General features: G+C 42.6%; 2 pseudogenes; both read left to right on the forward strand.

The window, feature by feature from the left end:
- Positions 1 to 3,637: 3,637 nt before the first annotated feature.
- On the forward strand, positions 3,638 to 4,308 carry LOC109945078 (uncharacterized; annotated as a pseudogene).
- A 4,809-nt stretch (positions 4,309 to 9,117) lies between these two features.
- LOC109945272 (uncharacterized) lies at positions 9,118 to 12,121 on the forward strand (annotated as a pseudogene).
- Positions 12,122 to 13,214: the final 1,093 nt, after the last annotated feature.

Raw genomic sequence — 13,214 nt, forward strand, 5'->3', positions numbered from 1 at the left:
CGGTATGTGTTTAGTACGTTCAAACGCTTGACTCACGGTACCACACCTTAATCCTTACTCAAATTTTTATCCCGTAGACAACCAATCCCCATGGATTGTTGCCCACAAACCAGCATCATTATGATAAGAAAGTGGATACAACCAATTTCCTGATCTCGCGCGAGTGCTAGAAAAATCACTCGACTTCTACCGAGATCCTAATTAATAAAGCAGCTACTCGACCTAGCATACTAGTATCCATCTCAAAAGGAATCCTGAGTTCATGCAACTAGGGTTTCAGGCAACTCCTACACTTAAGTGCACAGTACAAACCTACAAACATTAAGTGCAGTAAAATAGCATATATAACGGTTATGCATAAAACCGGGGCTTGCCTTTAATTTAACACTTAGATAGTGTTTGCTGGGGAGGTACTCGCTTGGCGAGCATCCACTGGTTAAGTCCATCCTTCAGGTCATCCACCAACTGCGTCTTGTGGTTGCACCACATCACTGGCTCGATCATCATCTCTCGGTCCTATATGAGGTGCAAGATGCATATGTATGAATATAATGAAATAACACAAGATATACAAATACACGATAGCGAACTAAGCACTAAATTATACGACACCGTAATCAACCACATGCTAGTATTAGCTATCTATACTTCATCAGGCTTTCAACATTAACACCATTGAAAACACAACAACATTTCATTTATTTACGCGACACAACTACGACATCACAAGTACGCGCACTTTATTTATTTGAATACGACTTTTCATTAGTTCTTCTATTTATCACACAAAAGCATCCCAAACACCGATTTAACATAGGACCTATGCATCAGGGGCTATGGAAACCCCTATATCACAACCAACTAGAGAAGGAAACATATAAAACAAGGCACACATGTCATCTCTAGCCTAACCATGGCAAGCCTACATTACTTAAGAGCAAACCAAACATTTTTAGCGAGAAGGGTGAACTAAACATTCCAAAGCGCACTAGCAGAATTTTTGGACAGCAATACAGCCGTTACTTGTTTTAATCATAACTTTTCAAATATTAATCCAAAACTAGCAAACTAGGACTTTCTGGAAGGCTTAGAAAGTGCTCTACAATTTTGGTATTTTCCTCACAGCATGATTAAACACTTAGCAAGGTCAAAAAGTGCAATCACAGCAGCTCTGTCCAGATTTGGACAGATTCAGACTTGCAGCTTCAAAAATTCACAACAAAAGATTCAGACATCCAAACAAAGTGATCCTAGACTTTCTGGAAAGCTAATTAAATGTTCTACAAATTATTTATAAACATCCATGGCTGATTTAGCATGTATCAAGGGTAAAATATACTATGAAGGCTGTGCTGTCCAAAACTGGACAGATTCAGTCTTCACACTTCAAACACATGTAACTTAATCTTCAGACCACCAAAAATAGTGATCCAAGACTTTTTGGAAAGCTTGGGAAAAGTACTACATAACTTTTATAATCACCAAGAAGTGATTCCAGGTTTAACTAAATCAAATATTACAGTTTTCGAAATCTGTTCTGACGGTGGACAGAACACAGCAAGCAGTTTGTAGAATTCATAGCTCTTAAACTATCAGGTCTGTGGTTATGAAATTTTAACACAGGCAAGATCAGAAAAGCATCTACAACTTTCTTATAATCGACAAGGACTGATTCTAACATTACATTAGGCAAACAATGCAGTTTCTGAAATCTGTACAGAATTTGGACAGATTCAGTTACTGAATTTGTAAAAATCATAACTCCTAAACGATCAGACTTATGCCTGTCAAATTTTAACACCAGCAAGATAATAAAGTTATCTACCACTTTTCTATAGCACATATCTACAGAAAATACAATTTAGTTCATCAAACATACAGCACCACAAAACAGCGCGTGCAGTCCAAAACAGCGATTAATAAATTTCAGCTCCTATACAACTCAAGAATTGTCGCGTTCTAGAGACTTGAATTATTCTAACACTTTACCCTTTGTTAGAGCTAAATTAATCAAATGAGGACTAACAAGTAGACTTACAAATTTTATTCAAGTCATTTAGTGCACTAAAACTACTACAACCAATCAACGACGCATTCTCCCCGATAATCACCCAACCATTTGCGGTTTCAATTAGACCCCACATGAGCACTACTACTTTTTACCCGTACCCATAACCATACACATTTAGACCACAACAAGCCATTCGCTGTGATTACGAGCTTAACCAAGTTATCTAACCATTCGGTTAACTAGAGCAACGACATCGCCGCTAAATAACGTACACGTCAACTTGCCTTTTATTGCCGCAATCCGAGACACAACATATACTACAACATTTTTATAAACCCACAGATTCACAAGTATATTCGCACACCGACCAAATCATACGAATCGTAAACTACTAGTCTCCAACTCACAATCACCATGCATTTACTCCCCAATCATGAACACATACATGTTTATCATACGAACAGAGCATTTCAATAATTATCCTAAAACAATTAACTCCATTACACAACTCATACACAAACCTACTTGACTTGCTTGAAGTGTCTACTCGAATCCGTGAGCACAATCACACATTATATGCGAAGCATAATTTAACGAACACAAAATACGCATCGACTCGATTCAACTTATAAATATTGAGAAAGCGATGACTACTTCGGCATGTCACCACCTCTCTAATTAAGCAAACACAATTTCCTACTTCGACTAAGACTTATAGGTATTAAGCACGTTATTACTTTCTATGCGCAAATAAACCTCAACTTAGCACAAGTGACACCGATGGATTTTTACTAAACTCACCATGCGCATAACCTTGTCTCGCATACAACCATATAGTGGCGTGCACTCGAGACACTTCAATCAACGTGGCGCGACCACTAATATATAAACTCCGACACTCATGTTTTAATAATTTATCCTCTACGCAACTAGCATTTTCTAAACTACTCGTCACATCAATAAATATACTCCCTAGAAAATCATGAATCCCATCACAATGCATAAAACAATTATACTTTTCACATAAACGCATACCGATACATTTCCCAAAACTTAACCCGCATTTTATAACTTAGTTTTTTGCATCAAACCACACATCACATATTTTTCCTACCAAGATATAAAAACAGCCGAGTTCCTTTCTTCTTCGTTTTCTTCTCTACGCAAAATTCAATCCATATCAACACAATTTTTAAACATGCACCACATCGACCAAAACATAATTAGACAACTACAAATCGCATACATCACATAACCTTTTGTTCTCCAATCGCAAATGAGATCCTACCAATGCGTATAACCGAAACATTTTACACACATCCATTCAAATAATTAATCGAGTCGATCGAGAGCGACATGCATCAGCTCACCATAAACAAACCCAAACGGTGTTTGCAAGAATGACGGTGATTCCGATTTGTGCATTGCTCCAAACATCCGACGAGCGTCGAGCGGCTTGCCTTCTCCACGCAAAACACGGGGTTCTCTCCTCCACAAAAATAAAACAAAGCAGCACACATACATAATTAATCACCGAAGAACATTGCCAATACGGAATCAAACAAAGGTCGTCGTCGTCTCACCGAGGTGAACGGCGTCGATGTTGGGGCTGCGCAGATCCGGTGAAGCACGCAGTGCGGAGGGGATCCGGGGCCGCTGTTTTGGATCGGCACCGCTGCGCAGCGAAGTTGGACGCCAAGGCCACGAGCAGGGGCTTCTTGCTGCTGCACAAGGGGAAAAGAAGGAGGGGGGGGGGGGGCGAGCAGAGCTGCTGCTCGGCCATGGGAGAGAGGGGGCGCTGGGGGAGGGGTGGAGCAGCGGCGCTGCGCAGGAAGGGGCGCCGAGCATAGGGAACTTCAGGCGCCCAAGCTGCTGGCCGAGCAGAGGTCCGGCCATGGCTGCCTCTACCCCTGCGCAAGGGAGACCAGGGATGGACGCCATGTGCAGGAGCTCGGCTGCAGGGGGGACGCGCCCATGGGGAAGAGGAGGAGCTGCAGCTCGCCTACACCCTTGGAGCCGAGGAGAGGAAGGGCGCCATGGGGGGGCTCTGTGTCCTGCTGCAAGCGCCATGGGAGAGGCTTGCTGCCGTGGAGGCTGTCGGCTGGAGCAGAGGGGCGAGAGGAACTCGTCTGCGCCAAGGAAGGGAGCAGGGAGCGCCAGGGTTGGGTGCTCGGCTGCTCAAGCCTCGTCGGTGCCATGGGAGGAAGGGAAGGAAGCTCCCTGCGCGTTGGGGAAGAAGGCGTGGGGGAGAAAAGGCTGATGGCGGCTGGAAAAACAATAGGGGTGGGAATGCAAAATGACCAAGGGCAAGGGAGAGGGATCCGTATTTATAGAGAAACCCTAGGGTTAGGGTTTCAAATGGGCCCAATTGGGTTGGTTTGGGCTGGCCCAAACACGCAAATGGGCTGCGCTAAATTATTTTTCCGAATAAAAATGCTCCCGCGGAATTCGTTTCTACAGAGAACAGAGCGAATTAGAGTTTCGGCGAACGGACGATTGAGCGATTAATTCGGCCGAGAGTTGGATTTGATTTCGCTCGGAAATAATTCCTCGCACACTATTTTAAAAATAAATGTTTCTCTCAAACTTCTAATCGGCTTCGGATTTTTAGTCGGAGAAATCAGATTGTGACATTTTAAAATCGTTGCCGATACGGGGTTTTGAGTTCGGTTCAAACATGAGATATTTGGCTGAGTCGAGTAAGAAATAATTAGAGGACGACGTACTGAGTATTCCGTGTGAGAGTACGGAGTCGGATTAATTTTTGAACATAGATCGAAGGTTGGGGATTTAGACTTGGGTACAGCTCCACTAACAATAGTCGAGTGCTTTGATTAAATGATGTTTAGACAAGATTTTATAAATCGAGAATGATTAACGAGTTGGCACTCGAGCCGAGAAATAAAAAGTTTTAACAGGCTCCAAAACTGGTTGTTTCTCGCGATCGATTAACTCTGAATTCGATGAAATGTGCACGAATAGTCTGGATAATCAGAGACATATGCGAGCGAGAAATAGAGATTTTCACTGAGCATTCGCGTTAGGGACAAATCTCCCGACATAACACGAAACTGACACCTGGGGTGTCACAGCCTTCCCCCCTTAAAAAGAATCTCGTCCCGAGATTCGAATGAGAATATTTAAGGGTGGAGAAGCATGTAACTCCCAGACTGAAGATAGATGCAATTTCATGGGAGGGTATCTGACAAGATACTGAAGACAGATATGATTAGAATATCGCGACATATCGAGACAAAATGCAGCGATCATTCTGAGAGAGTGTCCACAAAAGATAGCACATCAGTATAGTCTCGTAATGGATCACGACTATTAACCGCGATACCAGCGCGTACCGAGCAGCTCAACCATGTGTGCACCATAGTAGGCTCTCGGTCTCGTCGCGGCACCATCAGTCGTTAGTCATGACACCATTACCAAACGTAACCAATGAAACCCACATAGCAATTATAGATGGAGCCTATGAGAGTATGGCTCAGAAAATAAGAATGTGATCGGAGTTGAAGTAGAGATTATTGGCAAAAGAGCATCACATGAGAATTTTTATTTAACTCAGAGAACTATTTTGTGATCAACATAGAGATTATCAGATCAGATATTAGCACGAAATTTGATATGAGGATGAACCGACCATGAGATCAAAATAGATTGTTGAGCTTTTAGAGACATGAGAGAACTAAAGACAAGACTCAAATCCATTGAACCAAATGGATATGCCATTTAGAGATAAGTTGATAAAACAAGCGTCATGATCCTCGAAGAACGAGTATGAGCATTATTAGAATTGAGAGATTTAGGCATATCAACATCCGATACTTGAGAACGGGTTATAGCAGATAACCAGATAACAGGGCAGAATCATTAAAGGATTCGGAGATTTGGAGAATAAGGCAAATATGATTCACAAGAAAAAGGATTACCAGATCCAGGCAAAAGGAGAGGTAGGCAAACAGGATCAGCTGGGATGATTAACAGAAATGCTATGAAGTTTTAGGAGCAAGGATTTATGGAAAGAAACATGGCCTTGATAGGGTTTGCGCAACTAGACACCAAACAACAAATTTTTTTTTGACCCAACAAGTGCACAAGGAGACTGGGGATGGTCTAGTGGTCAAGCTATGGGTATCTCTATAAGTTGTGCAGGTGTATTACCAATGGTGCAACACACAAGGGCTAGAAAACACCAACACAAGCAGGATTTTTTTTAGATGTTTCACTTGCTAACCACTAGGGTGGTTAAAGTGGGGGGTCTTTTATAGGCAAACAGGCAACATTTTTTTATTGGCAAAGAGGGTTGAACAATTACAATACCACCTAGCTAGCAAGACAAGACAAACACATAGCACGAACTAACAAGACTTACCAATCTGACACGGGGTAAGGCATTTCTAACATAGCAGTACATCACACTATTCACAAGTTTTTATTATAGGAATAAAGGTGAGAGAAGCAGGTTTATGCACAAGACACAATTATAATGCAACAATCATGATGCATGCTCATTCTAGTCGTCTTCTCAGACCTAACTAATTGTTCGGATGCTTCTACAACATCCTTATTAATAGTAGTAGTAGCCTTTATGGCCTATATACATAGCCACCTAGCTACCCATCTATTTCCTAAGGCTTCACGTCCTAGGTCTATCCTTATCGTACTGATATCTATCCAACAATGGTTTCTAAGCAAGTTTTACTTTAGAAAAGGTTGGAAATCATGACTTATTGACTTCTCTGTACTGGTATTCGCTCCGATACCAGCTGTGGCGGAACCGCCCGAATTATTCCAACTTAAGTGCCTAAGTCCCACCTTAGAGGCTAGACCACACTTAAGTAGGAATAAAACGTCAGTCCCTCGGATCTAGTCCGATAAAGCCACTTACCAGGATCGAATACCACTAGCTCACTCGAAGGTGAGGCACAGAGAAAGACAATAAAGCATAATACCACAAATTTAATAAGTATCAATAGTGATTACATTATCGGAGTTTTCAGAAATAATAACCATAAATTTTAATGCAGCGGAAATAACTAACGGAGAAGAACCGAGTAACATGGCGAAGCCTGGCCACACTACTCCTCCTGGTCCTCTCCTGCGGAAGCAGTAACCCACTCGACCATCTATCCCGGTGGCAGGGATGAAGGCCAAGTCACACCATCAACCAAATCAAGGAGGTACCTGCAAAAATTATGCCACAAGCAAGGCTGAGTATACTAATACTCAGCTAGACTTACCCGGTGTGAGGAGTCTACTCCTCTACCTCTAGACATGCAGCTGTTTGGCTGAAGGGTTTGGTTTGCCAAAAGCACTAGCTGAGTCTAAAATCAAGTTTTAGCTTTTCAAGTTTTAGTATGATCCTTTTAAGACTAGATGAGAACCTAGCTAGTCATACATGGTATCAGACATTTTATCAATCAACATCTTTTGTCAAGTCCACACATTTCCACTTGTTACTCAATGTAGCAGCATGGATCAAGCAGTCTCATTAGCTGCGAGAAGCAGACGATTCGAATCGAGTTTTTAAACCTTGCAAGGTAAACCTAAACACACGACATGTAGGGGCACTCCGTCCCCACACACATCAACCGTCCCCATCGATTCCCTGGCAACAGATCAGGGCTCACCGCCTTGGCGTACAATGCCCCACTGACCCCGACTGGCCGTCGTGCAGTGACCGCACTTGTACCCACCATAACCGGAATGGGAGACCTCGTCTCAGGTCGCGTGAGGGGATATGTCTGCGGGCAGGTTCACTCAGGTACTAGGCTTACCGATTTACCATATTTCTCGGTATGTGTTTAGTACGTTCAAACGCTTGACTCACGGTACCACACCTTAATCCTTACTCAAATTTTTATCCCGTAGACAACCAATCCCCATGGATTGTTGCCCACAAACCAGCATCATTATGATAAGAAAGTGGATACAACCAATTTCCTGATCTCGCGCGAGTGCTAGAAAAATCACTCGACTTCTACCGAGATCCTAATTAATAAAGCAGCTACTCGACCTAGCATACTAGTATCCATCTCAAAAGGAATCCTGAGTTCATGCAACTAGGGTTTCAGGCAACTCCTACACTTAAGTGCACAGTACAAACCTACAAACATTAAGTGCAGTAAAATAGCATATATAACGGTTATGCATAAAACCGGGGCTTGCCTTTAATTTAACACTTAGATAGTGTTTGCTGGGGAGGTACTCGCTTGGCGAGCATCCACTGGTTAAGTCCATCCTTCAGGTCATCCACCAACTGCGTCTTGTGGTTGCACCACATCACTGGCTCGATCATCATCTCTCGGTCCTATATGAGGTGCAAGATGCATATGTATGAATATAATGAAATAACACAAGATATACAAATACACGATAGCGAACTAAGCACTAAATTATACGACACCGTAATCAACCACATGCTAGTATTAGCTATCTATACTTCATCAGGCTTTCAACATTAACACCATTGAAAACACAACAACATTTCATTTATTTACGCGACACAACTATGACATCACAAGTACGCGCACTTTATTTATTTGAATACGACTTTTCATTAGTTCTTCTATTTATCACACAAAAGCATCCCAAACACCGATTTAACATAGGACCTATGCATCAGGGGCTATGGAAACCCCTATATCACAACCAACTAGAGAAGGAAACATATAAAACAAGGCACACATGTCATCTCTAGCCTAACCATGGCAAGCCTACATTACTTAAGAGCAAACCAAACATTTTTAGCGAGAAGGGTGAACTAAACATTCCAAAGCGCACTAGCAGAATTTTTGGACAGCAATACAGCCGTTACTTGTTTTAATCATAACTTTTCAAATATTAATCCAAAACTAGCAAACTAGGACTTTCTGGAAGGCTTAGAAAGTGCTCTACAATTTTGGTATTTTCCTCACAGCATGATTAAACACTTAGCAAGGTCAAAAAGTGCAATCACAGCAGCTCTGTCCAGATTTGGACAGATTCAGACTTGCAGCTTCAAAAATTCACAACAAAAGATTCAGACATCCAAACAAAGTGATCCTAGACTTTCTGGAAAGCTAATTAAATGTTCTACAAATTATTTATAAACATCCATGGCTGATTTAGCATGTATCAAGGGTAAAATATACTATGAAGGCTGTGCTGTCCAAAACTGGACAGATTCAGTCTTCACACTTCAAACACATGTAACTTAATCTTCAGACCACCAAAAATAGTGATCCAAGACTTTTTGGAAAGCTTGGGAAAAGTACTACATAACTTTTATAATCACCAAGAAGTGATTCCAGGTTTAACTAAATCAAATATTACAGTTTTCGAAATCTGTTCTGACGGTGGACAGAACACAGCAAGCAGTTTGTAGAATTCATAGCTCTTAAACTATCAGGTCTGTGGTTATGAAATTTTAACACAGGCAAGATCAGAAAAGCATCTACAACTTTCTTATAATCGACAAGGACTGATTCTAACATTACATTAGGCAAACAATGCAGTTTCTGAAATCTGTACAGAATTTGGACAGATTCAGTTACTGAATTTGTAAAAATCATAACTCCTAAACGATCAGACTTATGCCTGTCAAATTTTAACACCAGCAAGATAATAAAGTTATCTACCACTTTTCTATAGCACATATCTACAGAAAATACAATTTAGTTCATCAAACATACAGCACCACAAAACAGCGCGTGCAGTCCAAAACAGCGATTAATAAATTTCAGCTCCTATACAACTCAAGAATTGTCGCGTTCTAGAGACTTGAATTATTCTAACACTTTACCCTTTGTTAGAGCTAAATTAATCAAATGAGGACTAACAAGTAGACTTACAAATTTTATTCAAGTCATTTAGTGCACTAAAACTACTACAACCAATCAACGACGCATTCTCCCCGATAATCACCCAACCATTTGCGGTTTCAATTAGACCCCACATGAGCACTACTACTTTTTACCCGTACCCATAACCATACACATTTAGACCACAACAAGCCATTCGCTGTGATTACGAGCTTAACCAAGTTATCTAACCATTCGGTTAACTAGAGCAACGACATCGCCGCTAAATAACGTACACGTCAACTTGCCTTTTATTGCCGCAATCCGAGACACAACATATACTACAACATTTTTATAAACCCACAGATTCACAAGTATATTCGCACACCGACCAAATCATACGAATCGTAAACTACTAGTCTCCAACTCACAATCACCATGCATTTACTCCCCAATCATGAACACATACATGTTTATCATACGAACAGAGCATTTCAATAATTATCCTAAAACAATTAACTCCATTACACAACTCATACACAAACCTACTTGACTTGCTTGAAGTGTCTACTCGAATCCGTGAGCACAATCACACATTATATGCGAAGCATAATTTAACGAACACAAAATACGCATCGACTCGATTCAACTTATAAATATTGAGAAAGCGATGACTACTTCGGCATGTCACCACCTCTCTAATTAAGCAAACACAATTTCCTACTTCGACTAAGACTTATAGGTATTAAGCACGTTATTACTTTCTATGCGCAAATAAACCTCAACTTAGCACAAGTGACACCGATGGATTTTTACTAAACTCACCATGCGCATAACCTTGTCTCGCATACAACCATATAGTGGCGTGCACTCGAGACACTTCAATCAACGTGGCGCGACCACTAATATATAAACTCCGACACTCATGTTTTAATAATTTATCCTCTACGCAACTAGCATTTTCTAAACTACTCGTCACATCAATAAATATACTCCCTAGAAAATCATGAATCCCATCACAATGCATAAAACAATTATACTTTTCACATAAACGCATACCGATACATTTCCCAAAACTTAACCCGCATTTTATAACTTAGTTTTTTGCATCAAACCACACATCACATATTTTTCCTACCAAGATATAAAAACAGCCGAGTTCCTTTCTTCTTCGTTTTCTTCTCTACGCAAAATTCAATCCATATCAACACAATTTTTAAACATGCACCACATCGACCAAAACATAATTAGACAACTACAAATCGCATACATCACATAACCTTTTGTTCTCCAATCGCAAATGAGATCCTACCAATGCGTATAACCGAAACATTTTACACACATCCATTCAAATAATTAATCGAGTCGATCGAGAGCGACATGCATCAGCTCACCATAAACAAACCCAAACGGTGTTTGCAAGAATGACGGTGATTCCGATTTGTGCATTGCTCCAAACATCCGACGAGCGTCGAGCGGCTTGCCTTCTCCACGCAAAACACGGGGTTCTCTCCTCCACAAAAATAAAACAAAGCAGCACACATACATAATTAATCACCGAAGAACATTGCCAATACGGAATCAAACAAAGGTCGTCGTCGTCTCACCGAGGTGAACGGCGTCGATGTTGGGGCTGCGCAGATCCGGTGAAGCACGCAGTGCGGAGGGGATCCGGGGCCGCTGTTTTGGATCGGCACCGCTGCGCAGCGAAGTTGGACGCCAAGGCCACGAGCAGGGGCTTCTTGCTGCTGCACAAGGGGAAAAGAAGGAGGGGGGGGGGGGCGAGCAGAGCTGCTGCTCGGCCATGGGAGAGAGGGGGCGCTGGGGGAGGGGTGGAGCAGCGGCGCTGCGCAGGAAGGGGCGCCGAGCATAGGGAACTTCAGGCGCCCAAGCTGCTGGCCGAGCAGAGGTCCGGCCATGGCTGCCTCTACCCCTGCGCAAGGGAGACCAGGGATGGACGCCATGTGCAGGAGCTCGGCTGCAGGGGGGACGCGCCCATGGGGAAGAGGAGGAGCTGCAGCTCGCCTACACCCTTGGAGCCGAGGAGAGGAAGGGCGCCATGGGGGGGCTCTGTGTCCTGCTGCAAGCGCCATGGGAGAGGCTTGCTGCCGTGGAGGCTGTCGGCTGGAGCAGAGGGGCGAGAGGAACTCGTCTGCGCCAAGGAAGGGAGCAGGGAGCGCCAGGGTTGGGTGCTCGGCTGCTCAAGCCTCGTCGGTGCCATGGGAGGAAGGGAAGGAAGCTCCCTGCGCGTTGGGGAAGAAGGCGTGGGGGAGAAAAGGCTGATGGCGGCTGGAAAAACAATAGGGGTGGGAATGCAAAATGACCAAGGGCAAGGGAGAGGGATCCGTATTTATAGAGAAACCCTAGGGTTAGGGTTTCAAATGGGCCCAATTGGGTTGGTTTGGGCTGGCCCAAACGCGCAAACGGGCTGCGCTAAATTATTTTTCCGAATAAAAATGCTCCCGCGGAATTCGTTTCTACAGAGAACAGAGCGAATTAGAGTTTCGGCGAACGGACGATTGAGCGATTAATTCGGCCGAGAGTTGGATTTGATTTCGCTCGGAAATAATTCCTCGCACACTATTTTAAAAATAAATGTTTCTCTCAAACTTCTAATCGGCTTCGGATTTTTAGTCGGAGAAATCAGATTGTGACATTTTAAAATCGTTGCCGATACGGGGTTTTGAGTTCGGTTCAAACATGAGATATTTGGCTGAGTCGAGTAAGAAATAATTAGAGGACGACGTACTGAGTATTCCGTGTGAGAGTACGGAGTCGGATTAATTTTTGAACATAGATCGAAGGTTGGGGATTTAGACTTGGGTACAGCTCCACTAACAATAGTCGAGTGCTTTGATTAAATGATGTTTAGACAAGATTTTATAAATCGAGAATGATTAACGAGTTGGCACTCGAGCCGAGAAATAAAAAGTTTTAACAGGCTCCAAAACTGGTTGTTTCTCGCGATCGATTAACTCTGAATTCGATGAAATGTGCACGAATAGTCTGGATAATCAGAGACATATGCGAGCGAGAAATAGAGATTTTCACTGAGCATTCGCGTTAGGGACAAATCTCCCGACATAACACGAAACTGACACCTGGGGTGTCACAAGCGGCAGCAAGGACGGTGACGGCGGCGACAGCAGGGGCGGTAGCGGCGGTGGCGGCAGCAGCAGAGGCAGCACCAGGGGCGGCAGCGGCAGCAACAGGGCCAGTGGCTAGATGCCACTGATCTTTTAGATATTAGTATAGTTAGAATAATGTAGTAGTAATTACTAGTGTAGAGTAGTATAGTGTAGTGTAGTAGTAGTAGCAGTAATGTAATGTAATGTAGTAGTAGTAATAGGGAAGTATCAACTCATAAAGAGTTGATTTGTAAGCATGATATCTTCCCCTTAATGAAGTAATGG

The sequence above is a fragment of the Zea mays genome, chromosome 3, assembly GCF_902167145.1.
Source record: "Zea mays cultivar B73 chromosome 3, Zm-B73-REFERENCE-NAM-5.0, whole genome shotgun sequence".
NCBI classification, from domain to species: Eukaryota; Viridiplantae; Streptophyta; class Magnoliopsida; order Poales; family Poaceae; genus Zea; species Zea mays.